This window comes from Pseudophryne corroboree, chromosome 5 (assembly GCF_028390025.1).
Source record: "Pseudophryne corroboree isolate aPseCor3 chromosome 5, aPseCor3.hap2, whole genome shotgun sequence".
Taxonomy (NCBI): domain Eukaryota; kingdom Metazoa; phylum Chordata; class Amphibia; order Anura; family Myobatrachidae; genus Pseudophryne; species Pseudophryne corroboree.
The window spans coordinates 848,972,121-848,998,847 of record NC_086448.1 but is presented as its reverse complement, the minus strand read 5'-3'; the positions used below and the strand labels follow the sequence as shown (position 1 = coordinate 848,998,847).

General features: G+C 46.2%; 1 protein-coding gene and 1 pseudogene across 3 annotated transcripts in view; both read right to left on the bottom strand.

Annotated features, from left to right (window-relative positions):
• LOC134928690 (uncharacterized) overlaps window positions 1-26,727 on the bottom strand; it is a 534,742-nt gene that overhangs the window by 267,855 nt on the left and 240,160 nt on the right. The window lies entirely within an intron of this gene.
• On the bottom strand, window positions 2,700-2,818 carry LOC134930207 (5S ribosomal RNA; annotated as a pseudogene).

Below are 26,727 nucleotides of genomic sequence, written 5' to 3'. Positions count from 1 at the left end.
GGGGACCCCACGCCATTTTTTTTCGGGTTTTTCCCGTTTTTTCCTGTTTTTTTTAAATCGCTGCAAAATCCGTCAAATCGGCCGTTTTTCGCCCGCGGGACTGTCGAATCCATTTTCCATTGAATATGGTGAATTTCGGCAACCACTTGCCGAAATTGGACGGTCGAATTGTGTCGAATTTAAAAACAGCGATAATTTGCCGCGATTCGCCGCTAATTGCATATACCCCTAAATCACAGATTTGCTCCCATCCATTACCAGCCAGATAACTGTATAGTGTGTGTGCTCAGCTTTAGAGTTATGGGGGTCAGAGACTAAGACCACACACCAGGGGCTCACACGTTCCACAGATACCGGATGTGCGGCATGTCTACATTCTGTGTATGACTGCGGCTGTATCTGCATACGGAATGCTACATTACAGTGTCAGTAATATGATATGCGGCATGCCTATATTCTGTGTGTGACTGCGGCTGTATCTGCATATGGAATGCTACGTTACAGTGTCAGTAATATGATATGTGGCATGCCTATATTCTATGTGTGACTGTGGCTGTATCTGCATATGGAATGCTACGTTACAGTGCCAGTAATAGGATATGCAGCATGCCTATATTCTATGTGTGACTGCGGCTGTATCTGCATACAGAATGCTACGTTACAGTGCCAGTAATAGGATATGCAGCATGCCTATATTCTGTGTGTGACTGCGGCTGTATCTGCATATGGAATGCTACGTTACAGTGTCAGTAATAGGATATGCAGCATGCCTATATTCTGTGTGTGACTGCGGCTGTATCTGCATATGGAATGCTACGTTACAGTGTCAGTAATAGGATATGCAGCATGCCTATATTCTATGTGTGACTGCGGCTGTATCTGCATACGGAATGCTACGTTACAGTGTCAGTAATAGGATATGCAGCATGCCTATATTCTATGTGTGACTGCGGCTGTATCTGCATACAGAATGCTACGTTACAGTGTCAGTAATAGGATATGCAGCATGCCTATATTCTATGTGTGACTGCGGCTGTATCTGCATACGGAATGCTACGTTACAGTGTCAGTAATAAGATGTGGCATGCCAATATTCTATGTGTGTCTGTGGCTGTATCTGCATACGGAATGCTACGTTACAGTGTCAGTAATATGATATGCGGCATGCCTATATTCTATGTGTGACTGCGGCTGTATCTGCATATGGAATGCTACGTTACAGTGTCAGTAAGAGGATATGCTGCATGCCTATATTCTGTGTGTGACTGCGGCTGTATCTGCATACGGAATACTATGTTACAGTGTCAGTAATAGGATATGCAGCATGCCTATATTCTGTGTGTGACTGCGGCTGTATCTGCATACGGAATTCTATGTTACAGTGTCAGTAATAGGATATGTGACATGCCTATATTCTATGTGTGACTGCAGCTGTATCTGCATACGGAATGCTACGTTACAGAGTCAGAAATAGGATATGCGACATGCCTATATTCTATGTGTGACTGCAGCTGTATCTGCATACGGAATGCTACGTTACAGTGTCAGTAATAGGATATGAGGCATGTGTATATTCTGTGTGTGACTGAGACTGTATCTGCATACGGAATGCTATGTTACAGTTTCAGTAATAGGATATGAGGCATGTGTATATTCTGTGTTTGCCCGTGGCCGTATTGTGTTACTGACACTGTAATGTAGCATTCCATATGCAGATACAGCCGCAGTTGCACACAGAATATACACATGCCGTATATCATTCTAATCAGCATAAGCTCCTTGTGCTTCCTATTTGCATTGTTTTGTGAATAAGATGCATTTTAATGGAGAAACAGTCACATATAAAGACGCCACAGGGTGACTACAAGGGCTGGGTAACGTGCAGGCAGGCTAGATGTAAGTGGACACATCTGTAAGAAAACAGCAGAAGACACCAGAGGTCAGATAACGAGAAGACGTAGAACAACAAGGAGAGAAGAAGACTCTTTCGTGGGTGCACTCTTTACTTCAAATAATGTATAGATTATTCAGAATAGGTTATAAATCAACTTTTATTGGTATCACAAAATTAAGATAATCAGTGGTTAATGAAGGAAATAACAGTCAACAAGTGACAATAAAGTCAAATAGCACTAAATGCTGATATAGGATAATAACTGAATTCCGGCTGACGGAGTAAGTTCTAAATATTGTAAGCGATAGCTTCAATATTGGACGGTACGTTCCAGTGACAAGTGGATTCCTGCCCTGTGCTTATGTCAAAAAATGAACAAATAGCAAAGCCTGGATACTAATTATATTGTAGATGGAAATACATATGATAACTAGCTAGTTATGCAAAAAGAGGAAAGAAAGTGGGAAATAAGATGGCAGAATGAATCTGCTGTCAGTGTAAAGGGGGGTACTCACGGAGCGATATTCTAAGCAATCTGACTAGCGTGTGTACCCCTTGCAGCCCCGCGCATTGCTATCGCTGATGCTAGATTGGCCTGCCGTGCAGGCCAATCTAGCGGGTCGCTCACTTCACCCAGTGGGTGAAGTGAGCGGTCCCCCCGTCTCCCCCCGCACGCTCAGCACACATCGCGCTGTGCTGAGCGGCGGGAGAGATGTGTGCTGAGCGGTTCGCTCAGCACACATCGCTCCCCGCATCGGCCCGTCTATATGGGCCTTTAGACTCTGAGCATATTGAACCAATATAAGCTCTACTAAACTGAGTCTTCCTCAATGGTCTCCCACTTGAGTACTGACCCAGCCCAACACTGATTAGCTTCCGAGATCGTACGGCTTCGGGCATTTCCAGTGTGGTATGATAGTAGAGAGAATGAACGGTGATTGGAAGCTCTGGAATCACTGATGAGAGTTCACGAATTACACAGTTATTCAAGAAAGATGACAGAAATGAACCAATAAGGGAAAGCAGACGGATCTGCTGCCAATGTTAGACAGGGGCGTGGCCCTGAATCAATGGTGAGAGTCCATGAAATTAGATGTAGGTAGAAAAGAGAGAGAAATACACAATAATACAAGTTCTGTTGGGCTATTTAAGGTTCTTTCACAAAGAGCATATATGTATACAATCTATTTATAGCAATAGCTGAAGTAAAGCAAAATAAAGTAATATTATTGGCCCTCATTCCGAGTTGTTCGCTCTGTAATTTTCTTCGCATCGCAGCGATTTTCCGCTAATTGCGCATGCGCAATGTTCGCACTGCGTCTGCGCCAAGTAAATTTGCTAAGAAGTTTGGTATTTTACTCACGGCATTACGAGGTTTTTTCTTCGTTCTGGTGATCGTTGTGTGATTGACAGGAAGTGGGTGTTTCTGGGCGGAAATTGGCCATTTTATGGTAGTGTGTGAAAAAACGCTACCGTTTCTGGGAAAAACGCGGGAGTGGCTGGAGAAACGGATGAGTGTCTGGGCGAACCAGGAACGACAAGCACTGAACTGATCGCACTGGAAGAGTAAGTCTCGAGCTACTCAGAAACTGCACAGATAAATCTTTTCGCAATATTGCGTATCTTTCGTTCGCAATTTTGCTAAGCTAAGATTCACTCCCAGTAGGCGGCGGCTTAGCGTGTGCAATGCTGCTAAAAGCAGCTTGCAAGCGAACAACTCGGAATGAGGGCCATTGCTCTAAAATTAGCTGGATTGATAATAAGTACCAGGTAAAGTGTCGTCTCTGTAAATGAAGTTTTCTACTAGAGTACAGACAGTACAATGTATCAAATGTATCAAAATACAAGGTATCTATGATAAAGAAACAGAGCCAGATGAAAAGATAACAATGTAACAAGTATACAGAGGTGTCTCCTGACCTAGATAAATCACTGCCAATATCACAATGCATATGTAAATTGATAATAGGATTTTGGTACCTACCGGTAAATCCTTTTCTCCTAGTCCGTAGAGGATGCTGGGGACTCAAAAAGGACCATGGGGTATAGACGGGATCCGCAGGAGTCTGGGCACACTGAAAATACTTTAACTGGGTGTGAACTGGCTCCTCCCTCTATGCCCCTCCCCCAGACCTCAGTTATAGGAACTGTGCCCAGGAGAGACGGCCATTTCGAGGAAAGGATTTTTGTTTAAACTAAGGGCCACACATATACCAGCCCACACCACAACATACCGTACAACCGGAGTAACCGTAAACCAGATAACAGCATGAAATAACAACAGCAACAAGCTGATAACAAAAAATACACAACCCGTGTATAACTAAGCTAACCAGTAAGAATACACTGCAAGTAACAGTCCGCACTGGGATGGGCGCCCAGCATCCTCTACGGACTAGGAGAAAAGGATTTACCGGTAGGTACCAAATTCCTATTTTCTCTTACGTCCTAGAGGATGCTGGGGACTCCAAAAGGACCATGGGGTCTATACCAAAGCTCCAACACGGGCGGGAGAGTGCGGACGACTCTGCAGCACCGATTGAGCAAACATAAGGTCCTCCTCAGCCAGGGTATCAAACTTGTAAAACAAAGGTGTTTGAACCCGACCACGTAGATGCTCGTCAAAGCTGAAGTGCCGAGACCCCTCAGGCAGCCGCCCAAGATGAGCCCACCTTCCTGGTAGAATGGGCCTTCACTGATTTCGGCACCGGTAGCCCAGCCGAAGAATGAGCATACTGAATCGCACTACAAATCCACCGTGCAATAGTCTGCTTTGAAGCAGGATGACCAATCTTGTTGGGAGCATACAGAACAAACAGCGCCTCTGTTTTTCTGACCACCGCCGTTCTGGCGACATAGATCTTCAAAGATCTCACTACATCAAGAGACTTCGGAACTGCCCCAGCATCCGTAGCCACAGGTACCACAATAGGTTGGTTAATGTGAAATGAAACCACCTTCGGCAGAAATTGTTGACGAGTCCTCAATTCGGCCCTATCCGAATGGAAGATCAAGTACGGGCTCTTGTGTTATAAGGCCGCCAACTCAGATACCCTCCTGGCAGATGCCAGAGCCAACAGCATGACCACCTTCCAAGTGAGAAACTTTAACTCAACCTTACGCAAAGGTTCAAACCAGGAAGACATAAGAAACTGCAAGACCACATCAAGATCCCATGGTGCCACCGGGGGCACAAATGGAGGATGTATATGCATCACTCCCTTCACAAAAGTCTGAACCTCAGGGAGAACAGCCAATTCCTTCTGAAAGAAGACAGACAAAGCAGAAATCTGCACCTTGATGGAACCCAATTTCAGGCCGGCATCCACGCCTGCCTGCAAAAAATGGAGAAGCCGACTCAAGTGAAATTCATCTGTAGGAGCAGTTTTAGTCTCACACCACGAGACATACTTCCTCCAAATACGGTGATAATGTTTCTCTGTAACTTCCTTCCTCGCCTTAAGGAGAGTTGGAATGACCTCCCCGGGAATCCCCTTCCGAGCTAAAATTTGGTGCTCAACTTCCACACCGTCAAACGCAGCCGCGGTAAGTCTGGAAACACACATGGTCCCTGCAATAACAGGTCCTCTCTTAGAGGAAGCGGCCAAGGATCTTCCACAAGTAAGATCTGAAGATCTGGATACCAGGCCCTTCTTGGCCAATCTGGAACGACAAGAATCGCCTGCACTCTTGCTCTTCGAATGATTCCCAGTACCTTTGGAATGAGAGGAAGAGGCGGGAACACGTACACCAACTGGAAAACCCACGGAGTCACCAGGGCGTCCACTGTGCTGGCTTGGGGGTCCCTTGACCTGGAACAATACCTCGGAAGCTTCTTGTTGAGGCGAGATGCCATCATGTCGATCGGCGGAGTTCCCCAACGCTTCGTCACTTCTGCAAATACCTCTTGATGAAGAGCCCACTCTCCTGGATGGAGATCGTGTCTGCTGAGGAAGTCTGCTTCCCAGTTGTCCACCCCCGGAATGAAGACTGCTGACAGGGCGCTCACGTCTTGTTCCGCCCAGCGAAGGATTCTTGTGGCCTCCGCCATCGTCGCCCAGCTCCTTTTTCCGCCTTGACAGTTTATATGCGCCACCGCTGTTATGTTGTCTGATTGTATCAGGACAGGCCGACCCTGAAGAAGGCTTTTTGCCTGTAACAGGCCGTTGTAAATGGCCCTTAACTCGAGAACATTTATGTGGAGACAAGATTCCTGGAGCGACCATTTCCCCTGGAAATTTGTTCCCTGGGTGACTGCGCCCCAGCCTCGGAGACTTGCATCTGTTGTCAACAGGACACAATCCAGGATAGCGAAACGGCGTCACCCTAGGAGGTGAGAACTTTGTAGCCACCACAGGAGAGAAATCCTGGCCCTGGGAGATAGACTTATCTTCCGGTGCAAGTGCAGGTGAGACCCGGACCACTTGCTCAGCAGATCCCACTGAAACGCCCGGGCATGAAACCTGCCAAACGGAATGGCCTCGTACGCCGCAACCATCTTCCCCAGAACCCGAGTACATTGATGAACCAACACACTTTTTGGCCTCAGAAGCTCCGTGACATTCGTCTGGAGTTCCATAGCCTTGTCTTCTGGAAGAAACACCTTCCGTAAGCTCGTGTCGAGAATCATGCCTAGAAAGGACAATCGAGTGGACGGAATCAACTTAGACTTTGGCAAATTTAGCAGCCAACCGTGATGTCGCAGAACGGACAGCGACAAATCCACATTCCTTAGCAACCGTTCCCTGGAGCTCGCCTTTATCGGGAGATCGTCCAAGTACCGGATAATTGTAACCCCTTGCTTGCGAAGGAGAACCATAATTTCTGCCATGACCTTGGTGAAAATCCTCGGGCCGTGGAAAGCCCAAACGGCAACCTCTGAAATTGGTAATGAGAATCCTGTACCGCAAACCTTAGGAAAGCTTGATGCGGAGGAAATATCGGGACCTGTAAGTAGGCATCCTTTATGTCGACTGACGCCATAAAGTCCCCCCCTTCTAGGCTGGCAATCACTGCTCGAAGAGATTCCATCTTGAACTTGAAAACCTTCAAGTATGGATTGAGGGACTTTAGGTTCAGAATCGGTCTGACCGAACCGTCCGGTTTTGGTACCACAAAGAGGCTAGAGTAGAACCCCTCCCCCCGTTGGGACGGGGGAACAGGAACAATGACCCTCTGTAGACACAACTTTTGTATTGCTGCCAGCACCACCTCCCTGTCCGGAAGAGACACTGGCAAGGCCGACATGAAAAACCGGTGAGGGGGCGTCTCCTGAAACTCCAGCCTGTAACCCTGAGATACAATCTCTAGGACCCAAGGATCCAGGCCTGATTGAACCCAGACCTGACTGAAGAACTGCAAATGGCCCCCCACCGGTTCGGACCCCCCCAGGGAAGCCCAAGCGTCATGCGGTGGACTTGGTAGCGGCAGGGGCGGACTTCTGGTCCTGGGCGCCTGACACTGCAGGCGACTTCCTTCCCCTTCCTCTACCTTTTGAAGCGAGAAAGGACGAACCTTTTCCTCGCCTGTATTTATTCGGACGAAAGGACTGCATCTGCTGATGTGGTGCCTTTTTCTGTTGTGTGGGAACATAGGGAAGAAAAGACGACTTACCCGCAGTCGAGGTAGAAACCAGGTCAGCCAAGCCGTCCCCAAACAAGACATTACCTTTGAAGGGTAAAGCTCCCATAGTTGTCTTGGAATCGGCATCAGCATTCCAATGATGGATCCACAGCGCCCTCCTGGCCGAAATCGACATGGCATTGGCTCTTGACCCCAAGAGACCAACATCCCTCGCCGCATCCTTCAGGTAATCTGCAGCGTCCTTGATATAACCAAGAGTCAATTGAACAGTATCTTTATCAAGGGTATCCATATCAGCAGCTAAATTCTCAGCCCATTTAGCAATAGCACTACTCATTGTCAAAGTCGAAAAATATTGTAATGCATGCCCCATGCACATGCCCGCTGCGCGTGCACTCAGTCTGCCGTGCGTGCACATATCCACAATTTGCGTAAAGTAGCTTTCCACGGTCATGCGCCTTAGCACGTGGTATGCGCATTTACGGTAGAGTTTGTGAACGCATAGAGGGTTATTAGAACATTACATATTTAACCCAAATAGTGTACATTTTAAATATAGTTCCCCTACACCACATCAGCGAGTATTAATAGTTTAAACAGTTCCTGGACAAAGGGATTCTCCTTTGCATGATAGGAAGGGTCAGACAAAGGTTAGGTGATGTCTAGTATCCAGCTGTAGGGTATTTTAAGGGTAACATTCCGGTGTTCGTTAGAGAAAGATCGCATGTTCCTGCGTATAGTTATGTACAGAAGTAGAATATAGATATTAACTGTATTTACTGTATATTATGTATGCGGCGGGAATCCAGAGGATACCACCCACAAGAGCAGTTGGGGAAAGACATCGCCCACCTTTTCAAATCAACCTATGACCTCACCTGTAATGAAAAGATACATCTCTGCGTCCAATGGACAATGAGATTACAGTGACCATTGTATTGTGTATGTAAGTTGTGTATAAAAAGACCGTTGTTGCCTGGCCGGTCAGAAGACTCTGAACGCTATCTGTATGACCAGCGGAGGACCGGCCGGGTTGCGCTTGCGAACATTCTCACGTATGTACATTCTCTGTAGCCATTATTCTGTTTAGATTTATCTTGTTAGCCTGTAGTGTATGATTTGTACTGTTTTACCTTTTTTGAATAATCCACGGTGGCCTTAGAACCCTGTGGTTTCAACTACAAATCGGTGTTGTGTCTTCACTTTCCTGTAAGGGTTTTAAAGTGTATTTATCTGTATAAAGTGTATAAGTCTTGATAAGGTGAACGCACTGCGGGTACTTTATACCGTCAGCGCTATTTAAGGTTTAAGGTATAACATCATTGCAGTACTTTGCTGCTAAGGGTTTAAAGTGTAATCATATCATTGCATTGTATCACTATCAAGGTTTAAAGGTTATCAATTGTGTGTGCGCACGCTGTGTGTACTCTGTACACTCAGCACAGCGTGGGTACGCCAAGTATATACCACATGCTGGACTCTGTACGCAAATAGCGTACAAAGTGCGTAGCACGTGCATTCAGTCTAGCGGCCATAGCGGTCCTCGGTAATAGTGTATCTAGAGGTATAGCTTTTCGGTCTAAGATAATATTAACATTATCAATTGGGAGCTCGTCCGGTTCCTCCTCAAACCCGCAGCCTAGCAGGTTTACGCAGACGTTATCTATCAGCAAAGGGCGGAAAGGTATCCCTTGTAAGCCTTCTCTTGGTTGGTGGATACACTAGTGCTGATTAGATAAGCGTCTGCCCTGCATGGTTTGTAGGGATGCTGGAGGGATCCGTAAGGTAAGAACGCAAAAGCTATTTTTTTAAATCTGTGAAATTTCTGTTTTGGCGCCACATCATACGCATACACCTGTATTTTGTACTTTGCATATCTGCTCGCATTATTGCCATAATTAGCGATTACTAGATTCATTTTGACCTGTACTGAGCAAATTTGTTGCTATTTAGTTAAAATATAGAGTTAATATTTAAGGAAGTAAGTGTAAGACGCACACACAGCCTGGCCTAGTTGTAAAGGTTTATACAGTAGAAACTGTGTGTAGTGTTAAGTGAGCGATTATAGTTAAATTTCGCTTACATTTATAGAAGTGTGGGATTTGTAGTACTGCGGACGTACGGCCTTTGTACACGTGTCTCGGACAAAGTACGGGACTGCGTACGCTACGTAAAGGCCTACGCACGTGGCGTGTTTACGCAACATGCGTAAAGGGTACGACCGCTAAGTACAAATTACACAATAGCATTGTTTTAGTTTAGGCGCGAGACGGTAGCCACGTGATAATAGCACAAATTTGTTCAGTTTCCAATATTTCGTTTAAAAACCTTTTCTACTGTAGTACCTCTGGGGAAAGCTATCAGTTAACAGGAAAAGATATTTTTCTGATCAGAAAACTATAGAATGTTAGTGTGAGCTGAATAAGGTGTGAATGTATTGAACCCCGCTTGGTGAACTTGGTGATCTTGGTGAAGCTTGGTGAAACTTGGTGAAGCACGGTCTAGGTGAAAACGTGGTGAGCACGGTCCAGGTGAATACGTGCAACGGAGTGTGATAAAGATTTCATGGTATTACGCTCCGGCTCTTTTGGAGCACAGTGTGGAGACTCCAGTGATCCTACCACTTATAGATAGCAAGTGTCTATAAGCGGTACGATTGGACAGCACGGTTGTATGGGCAATACGTGACGCAACGTGATACGAAGTTTTGCATATTTGTGCGTAAATCTCATCATCATACGCGTTATAGGAAGCACATGCAAGCATGATTTGTGTAGAGTAAAGGTTTAGGAAGTTTTCGCTAGTCTCTCAGGAAAATCTCCAGAGGCAGATATTCACTGGGTACGGTAAGTTACTCCTAAAGGCCCAGGGGATATAGGCCGAAGTAGGGCCTGCAACAGCTACACGTGTCTTCTAAAGAAAAGGCAGATCCGTGATACTCGGAGCAGAAGAAGTTAGTGGAAGAACTTTGAGGACTTCCACCGGTAGACTACCGTGTTTGGTGCATTTTAGGAAGTTTTTCCCGTGTTAAAAAGGTCCACAATGGAAGCCAAGTGCACAACACAGGGACGTTCCTCAGTCAGGGTTCAGACTGCAGATTTCAGACCCAGGGGGTCAGCTCGGTTAGTAATGTGGGGGAAGTATGGTCCCCACACTGAGACCTTTTGTGATGAATGGACACGAATGACTGTGGGGGATAAAGCACCATTTCCTGGGATAGGTAGTTTTGACTCAGAGGTTTTGCAGAATTTAAGGATTAGGATATGTCTGTTAAAGTCCCAAAAACAAAGGATCAGACACACAAACTGTTTACATTTATGGCAGCAAGAGGGCGATATGCAGAGGGAACTAGCTTACACAGCCGGTTCCAAACCTAGCAGGAAACTGATGGCAACCGCACCACCACCACCGTATATTACAGGGAAGAAAGTGGCTACAGACAATGGCATACTGATAGATGATAAGAGTAAAGTTGATAAATGTATTAATGATGATAAGAGTAAAACTGATAAATGTATTAATGCTAACCCGTGCAAGTTGTATCCCATTTTAAACTTCCCTCAGGACTGCGACCAAGAAGATGAGCCCAGCACGATATCAGCACTCTCTCTAGCAGCCACCATACAAGACACACAAGTGTGCACGGCCCAACCAGCAAGAGCAGTAGCAAAGGCCCCTAGCGGAGGGACAGGTGAGGTCGTGTCCACAGGTAAGTACGGTACTGTACATTATGCAGAGATAATAGCACCTCAGATTGTAGAGTCAACATGGTGTAATTGAACTAAATCTGTCAGGGTGATCGCAGTCCCCAATGGGAGGACTGACGCTCAGGGAATCAATCCCATCAGGAACATTGCTATGCATTGTCCTTGGTCCGGGGCGGAATTGAGGACAATTATGTCTGAATTTCCCAATCCCAGAAAGGATCTAGCCGCATGTCAGAGGTTTATTAGAGAATTAGGTAACTCCACCAAACCCACAAACAAAGATTGGCGGACAGTGCTACGGGCATGTTTGCCCTCCAATATTGACCCTGTGAAATTCATTGCTGATTGTAAATTAGACGCAGAAGTACCTCTCACTGATGAATACACTCAGGAGAATGTAAAACAGATCAATCTGCAGTTAGGGGTATATATCCATACTGTTGTCAAGTGGAATAAAATCTTTTCCATAAGACAAAAAGAAGGTGAAACTGCTTCTGAATATTTCCATCGAGCACTGCAGGAAATGGCTAGATACACTGGGGTCGAGGACATTAAGGAAAATGTACATCATAGAGAGGTAGCTGTGTCCGTATTAATGGACGGGTTAAAAGAAACGTTGAGAACAAGGGTACAAACCTCTCTACCTAACTGGAGAGGTATTTCGGTGGCTGCATTAAGAGAGTCCGCTATCGAGCACGACCGTAATATCCAGAGAACCAGAGAGGCACAGGGAGAGCGGTTGATGGTGATGAGCATCCAAGCACTGGAAGCATCAACTCAACCAAAAGAATATTTTAAAAAAAAATAAGGTATTGCGCTGACTTAATGGTGGAGAAATAACTTACTAATATTTCCCTTCTTAGGGGTATTCTAATAGTAATACTGCTGCTGCTACCCAAAGTGAGGGATGTTTTGCGCCCCTCGTGATTAGGATAGAAACAAGAAAACAAACAAAGTGGGAGCGCTGCTAGTATTGCTAAAAAACCAACCTTCTTCACTCATATAATTAATACTCATTAGCGGTGTAAATGATAAAATGACCTTTAATTAATACCATAAAAAACAAAACAAAAAGAGAAAAAGAAAGAAAGAAATAAAAAAGAAAAAACAATAATAATATCACCAATAATAAAATGTATTACTGAGATGGAATACCAGATCAGAGATATTTTATCTGATTCACCAGAAACATATAAAAGTCCTGTGCAGGCTATAATAGTATTGCACAATGCCCTTGCTTAATAGCGTAGTCTCATAGGGTAGTCCAGATTGTTTTCTTTTGGCCAGCAAAAAGTAACTATGTTTCATTTTTGCATGAAGATATTGATACTTTTATATGGCTTCATCCACATATATCACAATGTAGCAGTACGGATCCAGCTAAATACAATATCCTTTATAGAAATAAGGATCCCTTGATCACACAGTCTCTATATTGAGGTTACCTGGGTCCCACGACACTGGTGCTGTTCCTCTATTTGTCTCCTACTGGACCTGCCAGCGTTTTACAACAAGGGAGGAGGATTTTTGTCCGTGTGTGCTTCGTGGTCCCGTTCTCTTCGCTGACGTCAGTACTGTGTGCTGGTGATGTGCACAGCGGCACTCCGGTGATCTCTTGTTACGCGTTTCTCCGCCTGTTACCTAGGCGGCTTCCTCAGACATTTTATATGCTTCAGGTGAATCAGATAAAATATCTCTGATCTGGCATTCCATCTCAGTAATACATTTTATTATTGGTGTTATTATTATTGTTTTTCTTTTTTATTTCTTTCTTTCTTTTTCTCTTTTTGTTTTGTTTTTTTATGGTATTAATTAAAGGTCATTTTATCATTTACACCGCTAATGAGTATTAATTATGAGTGAAGAAGGTTGGTTTTTTAGCAATACTAGCAGCGCTCCCACTTTGTTTGTTTTCTTGTTTCTAACTCAACCAAAACCCCAGGCCCCTGGCACGTGGAGGAAGCCAAGAATTTGTTATCTGTGTAAAAGGGAAGGGCATTATGCCAGCAATTGTAACAGCACACATAAATTCAGACCCCCTAGACAAGAAAACGAGCAAAGTTATGATACACATAATTGGGATCAGGGATCACATAGGAAAAATTTTGGGCCGCACCTGTAGTCTGCAGCCAGTGAAGTTGCTTGCTGGCCTTGGTGGTTAACCTGAGGTCACAGTTGATGTAGTTGGTAGATCATTCCTTGTAGATACAGGAGCGGCCAGATAAACTCTGTGATTTATCGTTTAAAGTTTCCTTTTCATCTCTGACGTTCACCGACAGAACTACAGCTCAAACGTCACATGTCTACTCGGTCTTTTCAGAGGTCTGCCCAACCCCAGTATATCTCACCAGCATCAATGTGCCTGGCCATGCACAGAGGGTGGAGAGTGGAAATACTGGTGAAGGGAGACTGTGCAGAGATACCGATAGACATGTTGGTGTGACAGCCTGATGGTGAACGCAAATCTGACACATTTTCTTTTTATTATTCTCTCTCTCTTTTTTTTCATTTTCCACGGATGGTTTATTTCACACAACAGTTAAACACATTGTAATGCAGGATTTATGTTCCCTACAGATAGGTCGCAGACTTGGAAAGAAAATCCTATCACTGGAGTGCCTGTTCCGGGAAGGTTGAGAGGCAGGACTGTTGTCACGGCACCTGAGCACAGAGAACTACAAGACCAGAGGCGGTTGTCGCACCAAATTTCTTTTCCTTTTTTATTATTTTTCCATCTCCCATTACCCTCCTTTCCCCCCTTCCTTGCTCCTTTTTCTGTCCCCTTAGCAAGATGGACTTACCCCAAGAGACTGCATTCTGGGTTTTCCTGTTGACCCTGTTGTTGACCAGAGCAGTCTGTTTCGGTGAGAGTACAAGAGAGGTCGAGAAAGGATCTGGAATGGGTTCTGATGGCAAGGACGGATTTGTAGAATTCCAAGAGCAACACACCCATCGAGCAAAGGCGAGTATCAGAAAACGATCTGGTAGTCTAGAAACTAGGAGGCACTGTGAAGGATTATTGGCTGAGGAAAATTGTATCTGTAGAAATTGTGAAAACATAGTTGAGGACGGGTGCATCCAGAGATGTCAGTCCAGCCTTAATATCAACATGGACCGTCATCCATTGAGTGATTATCACTCATTAGTGGGTAAGGTTTTAAACCAAACAGAATGTTGGGTATGCTCACAAGTACCTCAAGGTCAGAGCAAGTCAGGACTAGTACCATATCCTTTAACAATAGATGAGGTACTTGAATTACGGGGTGGGAGACCGGTGGACAAGAAATTTAATATTTCCAAGCCCCCTAGTTTGAAGCTCCACCAATATCATGTGGATAGGTCCTTAGTATGTTTCAACATTTCCAATTCCCGAAAGCCGGGAAATTGGGAAGTGACATGGAATAACCAAACCATGGCATTTTTACACAGCCGACAGAATGCCCGTAGACTCAGAACTTATACGCCAAATAGCCGACGGTGGAAGGTATTTTCAGTACAGGTATACTCTAGGAAGTAGGACCATGCGGGTTGGAGAAGTATCACCAGGGTACTGTGCGCATATCATACAGCCTGATACGTGTACTGAACAGATGAGAGAGATAGGGATAGGATTTTTCACTTGGAAAGTTTGCAATATGGTAATGTCATATTCTGTCCCATATGTTCTCCCCGATGATGCATATTTCATATGCGGGAGGAAGGCGTATAAGTGGCTTGCCCCAAACTCAGAGGGATTATGTTACATTGGAAGAGTGTTGCCAGAAGTTATGACCATAACCCATAATAGGATGAAAGTCGTTCACCGCAGTGCTCAAGCTCCTTACACTCACACTCACTATGAACACATCGTTAAGAGACACCTTATAGATAGGACAGAGCACGCAGCCTCTGATTTGATCCACGAATCCACCGGGATTCAATTCCTTCTCGCGTTAGACATCACCCGTACCGCCAGAGGAATTATAAATTATAGATATATCAACGCGCTAGCGAACCTAATAGATAATATCACCGAGATGTATGATGACACCTTCAGGTATACAGGGAGGGAGTTGCAAGCTTACAAAACGGAACTGATCCAGTATAGGATGGTCCTCAATTATATCACAGCGGTGACAGGTGGGTACTGCGTCACTTTGGCAACTCAGTATGGTGTGAAGTGCTGCACGTATATTACAAACAGCACTGACGACCCAACCGAGGTCATAGATCAAAAGATGGACGATATCTTGCAGTTGAAGTGGGAGTTCCGAAGGAGACACAACCTTACCCTTACTGCTGTGAGTAATGAACTGACCGGCTGGGTCTCATGGTTGAACCCACGCAATTGGTTCTCAGGTTTAGGAGAATGGGCTCAAAATGTTATCGTGAGTGTAGGAAAGTTTCTCCTTTGTATCCTAGGAGTTGTCATAATGATTGGTTTGATATTTAGGTGTGTTCGAATTCTAACGCGGCACAAGCACGGTACCAAAGTGATGAGTTTGAGGAGCATGGGCATTGTTACAGCAACTGATTTAATTTATGACCCATCAATAGAGACAATGTTGTGATAAGACGTGATTCCACGGTCCGTTTCTTTCACCCGTTTCTCCTTTGTTTTCCCCCAAGCAACAATACATCCATTCGGAAAAGACTTTGATGAACAATACATCCATTCGGAAAAGACTTTTGATGAACAATACATCCATCCAGAAAAGACTTTGATTAACATTTTCAGCAAAGATACACCCATCCGGACAAGACTTCAACCAACACCCAAGAACGATTGCAAAAATGTTATGTGAATTTATTTGTGATACGTGTCTTATCTTCATCTCTACAACCTTCAGGTAGTGTCACACATAGTCGATAGGTAATACCCATATATTATCATTCACATATGTCCCCCCCCTCCATGTATCATCAACTAAATGTGCACCCCATTTGTTGGAACAAGAAGCCGAAAAGAGCTCGGTAGTGTTTGTTGGCCCACTTACAGACCCTTAATACGGGATAAGAAGTATTTAATGTATACTTCGCAATACCTCGAAGCTTATCTAGAACATGTTCGGTACGGTGGTACATGCCCATCAGACGGATTTCATACATACATGCTTTTACTATCCCACTAGGTCATACATTTCCCACCTACACCTCTCCTCCTACCATCCAATCATCTGTAGATATTGTATTGTATATTTTTCTGTTTAATGTTTAGATAGTGGCAGTTATTGTTGACTGCCAAAGGGTGGACTGTCAAAGTCGAAAAATATTGTAATGCATGCCCCATGTACTAACCACATGCACATGCCCGCTGCGCGTGCACTCAGTCTACCTTGCGTGCACATATCCGCAATTTGCGTAAAGTAGCTTTCCACGGTCATGCGCCTAAGCGCGTGGTATGCGCATTTACGGTAGAGTTTGTGAACGCATAGAGGGTTATTAGAACATTACATATTTAACCCAAATAGTGTACATTTTAGATATAGTTCCCCTACACCACATCAGCGAGTATTAATAGTTAAAACAGTTCCTGGACAAAGGGATTCGCCTTTGCATGATAGGAAGGGTCAAACAAAGGTTAGGTGATGTCTAGTATCCAGCTGTAGGGTATTTTAAGGGTAACATTCCGGTGTTAGTTAGAGAAAGATTGCATGTTCCTGCGTATAGTTATGTACAGTAGCAGAATATAGATATTAACTGTATTTACTGTATATTATGTATGCGGCGGGAATCCAGAGGATACCACCCACAAGAGCAGTTGGGAAAAGACATCGCCCACCTTTTCAAATCAACCTATGACCTCACCTGTAATGAAAAGACACATCTCTGCGTCCAATGGACAATGAGATTACAGTGACCATTGTATTGTGTATGTAAGTTGTGTATAAAAAGACCGTTGTTTCCTGGCCGGTCAGAAGACTCTGAACGCTATCTGTATGACCAGCGGAGGACCGGCCGGGTTGCGCTTGCGAACATTCTCACGTATGTACATTCTCTGTAGCCATTATTCTGTTTAGATTTATCTTGTTAGCCTGTAGTGTATGATTTGTACTGTTTTACCTTTTTTGAATAATCCACGGTGGCCTTAGAACCCTGTGGTTTCAACTACAAATCGGTGTTGTGTCTTCACTTTCCTGTAAGGGTTTTAAAGTGTATTTATCTGTATAAAGTGTATAAGTCTTGATAAGGTGAACGCACTGCGGGTACTTTATACCGTCAGCGCTATTTAAGGTTTAAGGTATAACATCATTGCAGTACTTCGCTGCTAAGGGTTTAAAGTGTAATCATATCATTGCATTGTATCACTATCAAGGTTTAAAGGTTATCAATTGTGTGTGCGCACGCTGTGTGTACTCTGTACACTCAGCGCGGTGTGGGTACGCCAAGTACGTACCACGTGCGGGACTCTGTACGCAAATAGCGTACAAAGTGCGTAGCACGTGTATTCAGTCTAGCGGCCATAGCGGCTCCACAGTAATAGTGTATCTAGAGGTATAGCTTTTCGGTCTAAGATAATATTAACATTATCATCACCCATACCGACGCCACAGCAGGTCTGAGCAATGCACCCGTATTAGCGAAAATGGACTTCAGAGACGTCTCCAGCTTGCGATCCGCCGGATCCTTGAGAGCTGCCGTGTCAGGAGACGGAAGCGCCACCTTCTTAGACAAACGAGATAAAGCTTTATCAACATTAGGAGACGCCGCCCATTTTCCCCTATCAACAGATGGAAAAGGATACGCCATGTAAATCCTCTTGGGAATCTGCCACCTCTTGTCTGGCGACTCCCAAGCCTTTTCACAAAGAGTATTCATCTCATGAGAGGGGGGGAACTTCACCTCAGGTTTTTTCTCTTTAAACAAGCAAATCCTTGTTTCCTGTACCGCAGGTTCATCAGAAATGTGTAAAACATCCTTTATAGCCACAATCATGTACTGAATACTCTTAACTAATCTTGGATGTAAAGGAGCCTCAGTGAAGTCGACATCGGACTCAGAATCCGTGTCGGTATCAGTATCTATGACTTGAGTAAACGGCCGCTTTATTGACCCCGAAGGGGTCTGTACCTGCGACAAAGAATCCTCCATGGATTTTTTCCACACCTGCGTCTGTGACTCAGATTTATCTAATCTCTTTGACAATGAAGCCACATTAGAATTAATTGTATTCAACATGCAAGTAAATCAGGTGTCGGCTGCGCCGACAGAGCCAACTCCAGACCCGCGTCTGCCCCCCCAATAATCTCCTCCGGTGAATAACATTCAGCCTCAGACATGTCCACACGGAGTATCGACCCACCGACACAGACACACAATGTCTCAGCCAGGGGACAGGCCCACACGGAAGCCTGGATAGAGAAACACAGAGGGAGTATGCCAGCTCACACCCCAGCACCCATATATCCCCCCAACGAATATATGTAACTAGCGCTGCCTCAATAGCAATAAATATGCACCACCAACTGTGCCCCCCCCCCGATAAGCTCCATGTTACTTTAGTGGAGCTTTTGGAGGTCCCGGACCATCGTCTCCTACATGCCGCGTGTCCCTTCCTGGCGCGCTTCAGCCCGCCAAGTTTGAAAAATTGAAAATGCTGGCGGGGGTCTAGAAAACGGTGCCGAAAGAGCATCTGCCGGCTCCCTTAGACGTCGGTAACATGCTGCCCAGGGCGCCCCCAGCGCCCTTTGAGTGACGATGGAGATAGTGTGTGTGGGAGCATGGAGCGCAGCGTTACCGCTGCGCTGTACCTGGTTACTGAAGTCTTCTGCCGTCCTGAAGTCTTCGGTTCTTCTAATACTCACCCGGCTCCTTTCTTCTGGCTTCTGTGAGGGGGGTGACGGCGTGGCTCCGGGAACGAGCAGCTAGGCGCACCAAGTGATCGAACCCTCTGGAGCTAATGGTGTCCAGTAGCCGAGAAGCAGAGCCTTAAAACTCACAGAAGTAGGTCCTGCTTCTCAGTCCCACAATGCAGGGAGCCTGTAGCCAGCAGGTCTGCCTGAAAATAATAAACCTAACATAAGTCTTTCAGAGAAACTCAGTAGAGCTCCCCTAGTGTGCATCCAGTCACTCCTGGGCACAAAGTCTGACTGAGGTCTGGAGGAGGTGCATAGAGGGAGGAACCAGTTCACACCCAGTTTAAGTCTTTATAGTATGCCCAGGCTCCTGTGGATCCCGTCTCTACCCTATGGTCCTTTTGGAGTCCCCAGCATCCTCTAGGACGTTAGAGAAAAGGAACTTTGATAATAGCAAATATCGCTAAATAGATAAATATTGCTGATATTATGTAAATGATAAAGGCTGAAGATGCACCATAAATTCATGAAATTTTTAAGAATAAGAATATATATAATAAATCCTTTTAGTTCTTCTTTATAACCAGGCATCTACCTCCCCCCTCCTACAGGCCCTCCACTGGCTTCCCTTCCCTTTCAGAATCCAATTCAAACTTCTCACACTCACTTACAAAGCACTCACCCACTCCTCTCCCATCTACATCTCTGACCTTATCTCCCTTTACTCTCCCACCCGTCCTCTTCGCTCTGCTAATGCACGCCGTCTCTCCTGTCTTCTGATTACTTCCTCCCACTCCTATCTCCAAGATTTTTCACGTGCTGCTCCATTTCTCTGGAATTCTTTACCTCTCCCCCTCAGACTCTCCACCTCTCTACAAAACTTCAAACGGGCTCTTAAGACCCATTTCTTTACCAAACGTAGCCAAATCTCAACATAACCCTCTGTTCCACGCTCTCTATGTACCCCATCTGTGTCATCCCTGTCTGTCTACCCCTCCCCTTAGAATGTAAGCTCTCACGAGTAGGGCCCTCTTCCCTCATGTGCTTATACTTTTCTTACTTTAATAATCCTCAACCGCCCAGATCCCACAGTTTTTTGACCACCTGGAACTTATCTCTATGTTTACTGGTGTAGTTATGCTTAGCTGCCCTGTACTTGTCCTATATTGTATTCAACTGTAAGTCACTGTTTTCCTATTTTTTATGTGCATTTGTACTCTGTAATCGGGCGCTGCGGAACCCTTGTGGCGCCATATAAATAAAGGATAATAATAATAATAATCAAGACCCGATATCTGTCTATCATCTCCCCTCCGGTCTGTGGCAACTCTTTCCTATAAGCAATTATTCACATGAGACACTGCCCCAATTACCTGTCATTTACATAGGATTTACTATGTAACAAAGCAGCGTGATTTATGTCTTTAGACCACTCCTTCCAAGTCACCATGTTTTTAACAAACCGCATCATTATTTTATTTCACTTACAGGGCATCTGTTAGTTCTTTCTTTTTTTCTTTTTCTATTGTATTGTTCATCATACACACCTGCAGAGACAATTTATAGACGTGTATCTGTTCATCGTTTCATTTCAGTACTACATTCACAGTACAAAATTCCGCTGGTTATATTGTTGGATATGAGTATTCAATATATATGAAACAATTATTATTTTTGGTTGTGTTTTAAACCCCCTTTCTTTTCTTATTTCCCTTTTCTGTGCTATCACTTATGGTTCTCCTTGCTAAGCTATAATTGATTTATTACTTATCCGGATCATCAGAGCCTCAGGATAAGTAATCGAGGGACACACCCCTTCATTGATTGGATATGATCTGACTCAGCCTACGTTAAAAACCTGCAGGGACTCAGACCTCAACAGGAAGTGATCAAGCCCGGCGGACGGGTGAAACGCGTCTTCCGACTTCTCTTCATTCTGGCTGACCGGCGCAGCGGACGTCCTTCCACACCTGCCTGTGTCCTGCGCCTCTCCTGACTTCTCCTCCTTTGAGCTGACCGGAGCAGCGGACGTCCTTCCACACCTGCCTGTGTCCTGCGCCTCTCCTGACTTCTCCTCCTTTGAGCTGACCGGAGCAGCGGACGTCCTTCCACACCTGCCTGTGTCCTGCGCCTCTCCTGACTTCTCCTCCTTTGAGCTGACCGGAGCAGCGGACGTCCTTCCACACCTGCCTGTGTCCTGCGCCTCTCCTGACTTCTCCTCCTTTGAGCTGACCGGAGCAGCGGACGTCCTTCCACACCTGCCTGTGTCCTGCGCCTCTCCTGACTTCTCCTCCTTTGAGCTGACCGGAGCAGCGGACGTCCTTCCACACCTGCCTGTGTCCTGCGCCTCTCCTGACTTCTCCTCCTTTGAGCTGACCGGAGCAGCGGACGTCCTTCCACACCTGCCTGTGTCCTGCGCCTCTCCTGACTTCTCCTCCTTTGAGCTGACCGGAGCAGCGGACGTCCTTCCACACCTGCCTGTGTCCTGCGCCTCTCCTGACTTCTCCTCCTTTGAGCTGACCGGAGCAGCGGACGTCCTTCCACACCTGCCTGTGTCCTGCGCCTCTCCTGACTTCTCCTCCTTTGAGCTGACCGGAGCAGCGGACGTCCTCTCGTACCCCCCTACGTCTTCACCAGGCCGGCGGCGCCTCGCACTCCCTCACTGATCGGGACGAGCTGCAGTGCGGTGTAAGGGGTCATTCTACCCTTACACCCATCGCGGGTAATATCAGCTTTCTTTATACCTTTCACCACGATAACTTTCATTGAATGGTGGAATTACCAGATTGTGGCCCGCACTGATTGGACATTAATTTCATCAGCTCTTGCGAGCAATAGGTTATTGGACAACCCTCACTTGCTACTTGTGCATTGAAATCAGTACTAACAGTATTTCAGAATTTAAGGTGCATCTTCAGCCTTTATCATTTACATAATATCAGCAATATTTATCTATTTAGCGATATTTGCTCTAGTAGAAAACTTCATTTACAGAGACGACACTTTACCTGGTACTTATTATCAATCCAGCTAATTTTAGAGCAATGGCCCTCATTCCGAGTTGTTCGCACGCAGGCTGCTTTTAGCAGCATTGCACACGCTAAGCCGCCGCCTACTGGGAGTGAATCTTAGCTTAGCAAAATTTCGAACGAAAGATACGCAATATTGCGAAAAGTTTTATCTGTGCAGTTTCTGAGTAGCTCGAGACTTACTCTGCCAGTGCGATCAGTTCAGTGCTTGTCGTTCCTGGTTTGACGTCACAAACACACCCAGCGTTTGCCCAGACACTCCCCCGTTTCTCCAGCCACTCCCGCGTTTTTCCCAGAAACGGTAGCGTTTTTTCACACACTCCCATAAAACGGCCAGTTTCCGCCCAGAAACACCCACTTCCTGTCAATCACACAATGATCACCAGAACGAAGAAACAATAAGATTTTACTCACCGGTAAATCTATTTCTCGTAGTCCGTAGTGGATGCTGGGAACTCCGTAAGGACCATGGGGAATAGACGGGCTCCGCAGGAGACTGGGCACTCTAAAAGAAAGATTAGGTACTATCTGGTGTGCACTGGCTCCTCCCTCTATGCCCCTCCTCCAGACCTCAGTTAGGATACTGTGCCCGGAAGAGCTGACACAATAAGGAAGGATTTTGAATCCCGGGTAAGACTCATACCAGCCACACCAATCACACCGTATAACTCGTGATACTATACCCAGTTAACAGTATGATAACAACTGAGCCTCTCAACAGATGGCTCAACAATAACCCTTTAGTTAGGCAATAACTATATACAAGTATTGCAGACAATCCGCACTTGGGATGGGCGCCCAGCATCCACTACGGACTACGAGAAATAGATTTACCGGTGAGTAAAATCTTATTTTCTCTGACGTCCTAGTGGATGCTGGGAACTCCGTAAGGACCATGGGGATTATACCAAAGCTCCCAAACGGGCGGGAGAGTGCGGATGACTCTGCAGCACCGAATGAGAGAACTCAAGGTCCTCCTCAGCCAGGGTATCAAATTTGTAGAATTTAGCAAACGTGTTTGCCCCTGACCAAGTTGCAGCTCGGCAAAGTTGTAAAGCAGAGACCCCTCGGGCAGCCGTCCAAGATGAGCTCACTTTCCTCGTGGAATGGGCTGTTACTGATTTAGGATGCGGCAATCCAGCCGCAGAATGCTCCAGCTGAATTGTGCTGCAAATTCAGCGAGCAATAGTCTGCTTAGAAGCAGGAGCACCTATTTTGTTGGGTGCCTACAGGATAAAAAACGAGTCATTTTTCCTGACTCCAGCCGTCCTGGAAATATAAATTTTCAAGGCCCTGACTACGTCCAGCAACTTGGAATCCTCCAAGTCCCTAGTAGCCGCAGGCACTACAATAGGTTGGTTCAAGTGAAAAGCTGATACCACCTTAGGGAGAAACTGGGGACGAGTCCTCAATTCTGCCCTATCCATATGGAAAATCAGATAAGGGCTTTTACATGACAAAGCCGCCAATTCTGACACACGCCTGGCCGAAGCCAAGGCCAATAACATGACCACTTTCCACGTGAGATATTTCAAATCCACAGTTTTAAGTGGCTCAAACCAATGTGATTTTAAGAAACTCAACACCACGTTGAGATCCCAAGGTGCCACAGAAGGCACAAAAAAGGGGCTGAATATGTAGCACTCCCTTTACAAATGTCTGAACTCCAGGCAGTAAAGCATGTTCTTTCTGGAAGAAAATCGACAGAGCCGAAATCTGGACCTTAATGGAACCCAAATTTAGGCCCATAGTCACTCCTGACTGTAGGAAGTGCAGAAAACGACCCAGCTGAAATTCCTCTGTTGGGGCCTTCCTGGCCTCACACCACGCAACATATTTTCGCCAAATACGGTGATAATGGTTTGCGGTTACTTCTTTCCTGGCTTTTATCAGCGTAGGAATGACTTCCTCCGGAATGCCCTTTTCCATCAGGATCCGGAATTCAACCGCCATGCCGTCCAACGCAGCCGCGGTAAGTCTTGGAACAGACAGGGCCCCTGCTGTAGCAGATTCTGTCTGAGCGGTAGAGGCCATGGGTCCTCTGATATTATTTCTTGAAGTTCTGGGTACCAAGCTCTTCTTGGCCCATCCGGAACCACGAGTATCGTTCTTACTCCTCGTTTTCTTATTATTCTCAGTACCTTTGGTATGAGAGGCAGAGGAGGGAATACATAAACCGACTGGTACACCCACGGTGTCACTAGAGCGTCCCCAGCTATTGCCTGAGGGTCCCTTGACCTGGCGCAATATCTATTTTTTTTTGTTTAGGCGGGATGCCATCATGTCCACCTTTGGCCTTTCCCAACGGTTTACCAACAGTTGGAAGACTTCTGGATGAAGTCCCCACTCTCCCGGGTGTCGGTCGTGTCTGCTGAGGAAGTCTGCTTCCCAGTTGTCCACTCCCGGAATGAACACTGCTGACAGTGCTAAAACGTGATTTTCCGCCCATCGGAGAATCCTTGTGGCTTCTGCCATCGCCATCCTGCTTCTTGTGCCGCCCTGTCGGTTTACATGGGCGACTGCCGTGATGTTGTCTGATTGGATCAGTACCGGCTGGTTTTGAAGCAGAGGCCTTGCCAGACTTAGAGCATTGTAAATGGCCCTCAGTTCCAGAATATTTATGTGTAGGGACGACTCCTGACTTGACCAAAGTCCTTGGAAATTTCTTCCCTGTGTGACTGCCCCCCAGCCTCGAAGGCTGGCATCCGTGGTTACCAGGACCCAGTCCTGTATGCCGAATCTGCGGCCCTCTTGAAGATGAGCACTCTGCAGCCACCACAGTAGAGATACCCTGGTCCTTGGAGGCAGGGTTATCAGCCGATGCATCAGAAGATGCGATCCCGACCACTTGTCCAAGAGGTCCCACTGAAAGGTTCTTGCATGGAACCTGCCGAATGGAATTTTGCTTCGTAAGAAGCTACCATTTTTCCCAGGACTCGTGTGCAGTGATGCACCGATACCTGTTTTGGTTTCAGGAGGTCTCTGACTAGAGATGACAGCTCCTTGGCCTTCTCCTGCGGGAGAAACACTTTTTTCTGTTCTGTGTCCAGAACCATCCCAAGGAACAGCAGGCGTGTGGTAGGAACCAGCTGTGACTTTGGAATGTATAGAATCCATCCGTGCTGTTGTAGCACTTCCCGAGATAGTGCTACTCCGACCAACAACTGCTCCATGGACCTCGCCTTTATAAGGAGATCGTCCAAGTACGGGATAATTAAAAACTCCCTTTTTTTCGAAGGAGTATCATCATTTCTGCCATTACCTTGTTAAAGACCCTCTGTGCCGTGGACAGTCCAAACGGCAGTGTTTGGAATTGGTAATGGCAATCCTGTACCACAAATCTGAGGTACTCCTGGTGAGGATGGTAAATGGGGACATGTAGGTAAGCATCCTTGATGTCCAGGGATACCATGTAATCCCTCTCCTCCAGGCTTGCAATAACCGCCCTGAGCGATTCCATCTTGAACTTGATTTTTTTTTTTTTTTTATGTATGTGTTCAAGGACTTCAAATTTAAAATGGGTCTCACCGAACCGTCCGGTTTCGGTACCACAACCAGTGTGGAATAGTAACCCCGTCCTTGTTGAAGTAGGGGCACCTTGACTATCACCTGCTGGGAATACAGCTTGTGAATTGCCTCTAGCACAGCCTCCCTGCCTGAGGGAGTTGTCGGCAAGGCAGATTTGAGGAAACGGCGGGGGGGAGACGCCTCGAATTCCAGCCTGTACCCCTGAGATACTACTTGAAGGATCCAGGGATCCACCTGTGAGCGAGCCCACTGATCGCTGAAATTTTTGAGGCGGCCCCCCACCGTACCTGGCTACGCCTGTGGAGCCCCCGCGTCATGCGGTGGACTCAGAGGAAGCGGGGGAAGAATTTTGATTCTGGGAACTGGCTGACTGGTGCAGCTTTTTCCCTCTTCCCTCGTCTCTGTGCAGAAGGGAAGCGCCTTTGACCCGCTTGCTTTTCTGAAGCCGAAAGGACTGTACCTGATAATACTGTGCTTTCTTAGGCTGTGAGGAAACCTGAGGTAAAAAATTTTCTTCCCAGCTGTTGCTGTGGATACGAGGTCCCAGAGACCATCCCCAAACAATTCCTCACCCTTATAAGGCTCTATGTGCCTTTTAAAGTCAGCATCACCTGTCCAGTGTCGGGTCTCTAATACCCTCCTGACAGAATGGACATTGCATTAATTCTGGATGCCAGCCGGCAAAATATCCCTCTGTGCATCCCTCATATATAAGACGGGGTGGTCTTCTGTTTGCCGGCGGTCGGGCTCCCGGCGCTCAGTATACCGGCGCCGGGAGCCCGACAGCCGGAATACCGACAATTATTTTCCCTCGTGGGGGTCCACGACCCCCATAGAGGGAGAATAAAATAGTGTGGCGCGCGTAGCGCGCCACCGTGCCCGTAGCGTGGCGAGCGCAGCGAGCCCGCAAGGGGCTCATTTGCGCTCGCCAAGCTGTCGGTAAGCCGGCGGTCGGGCTCCCGGCGCCGGGATGCTGGTCGCCGGGAGCCCGACCGCCGGCCAGCCGTAGTGAACCCATAAGACGACGTCTTATGTTCGCAAAATAGTATCCCTGTTTGACAGGGTTACAGACCACGCTGCAGCAGCCCTATCTGCAGGTTTCAGTCTAGTACCTGAGTGTGTAAATACAGACTTCAGGATAGCCTCCTGCTTTTTATCAGCAGGTACCTTCAAAGTGGCCGTATCCTAAGACGGCAGTGCCACCTTTTTTG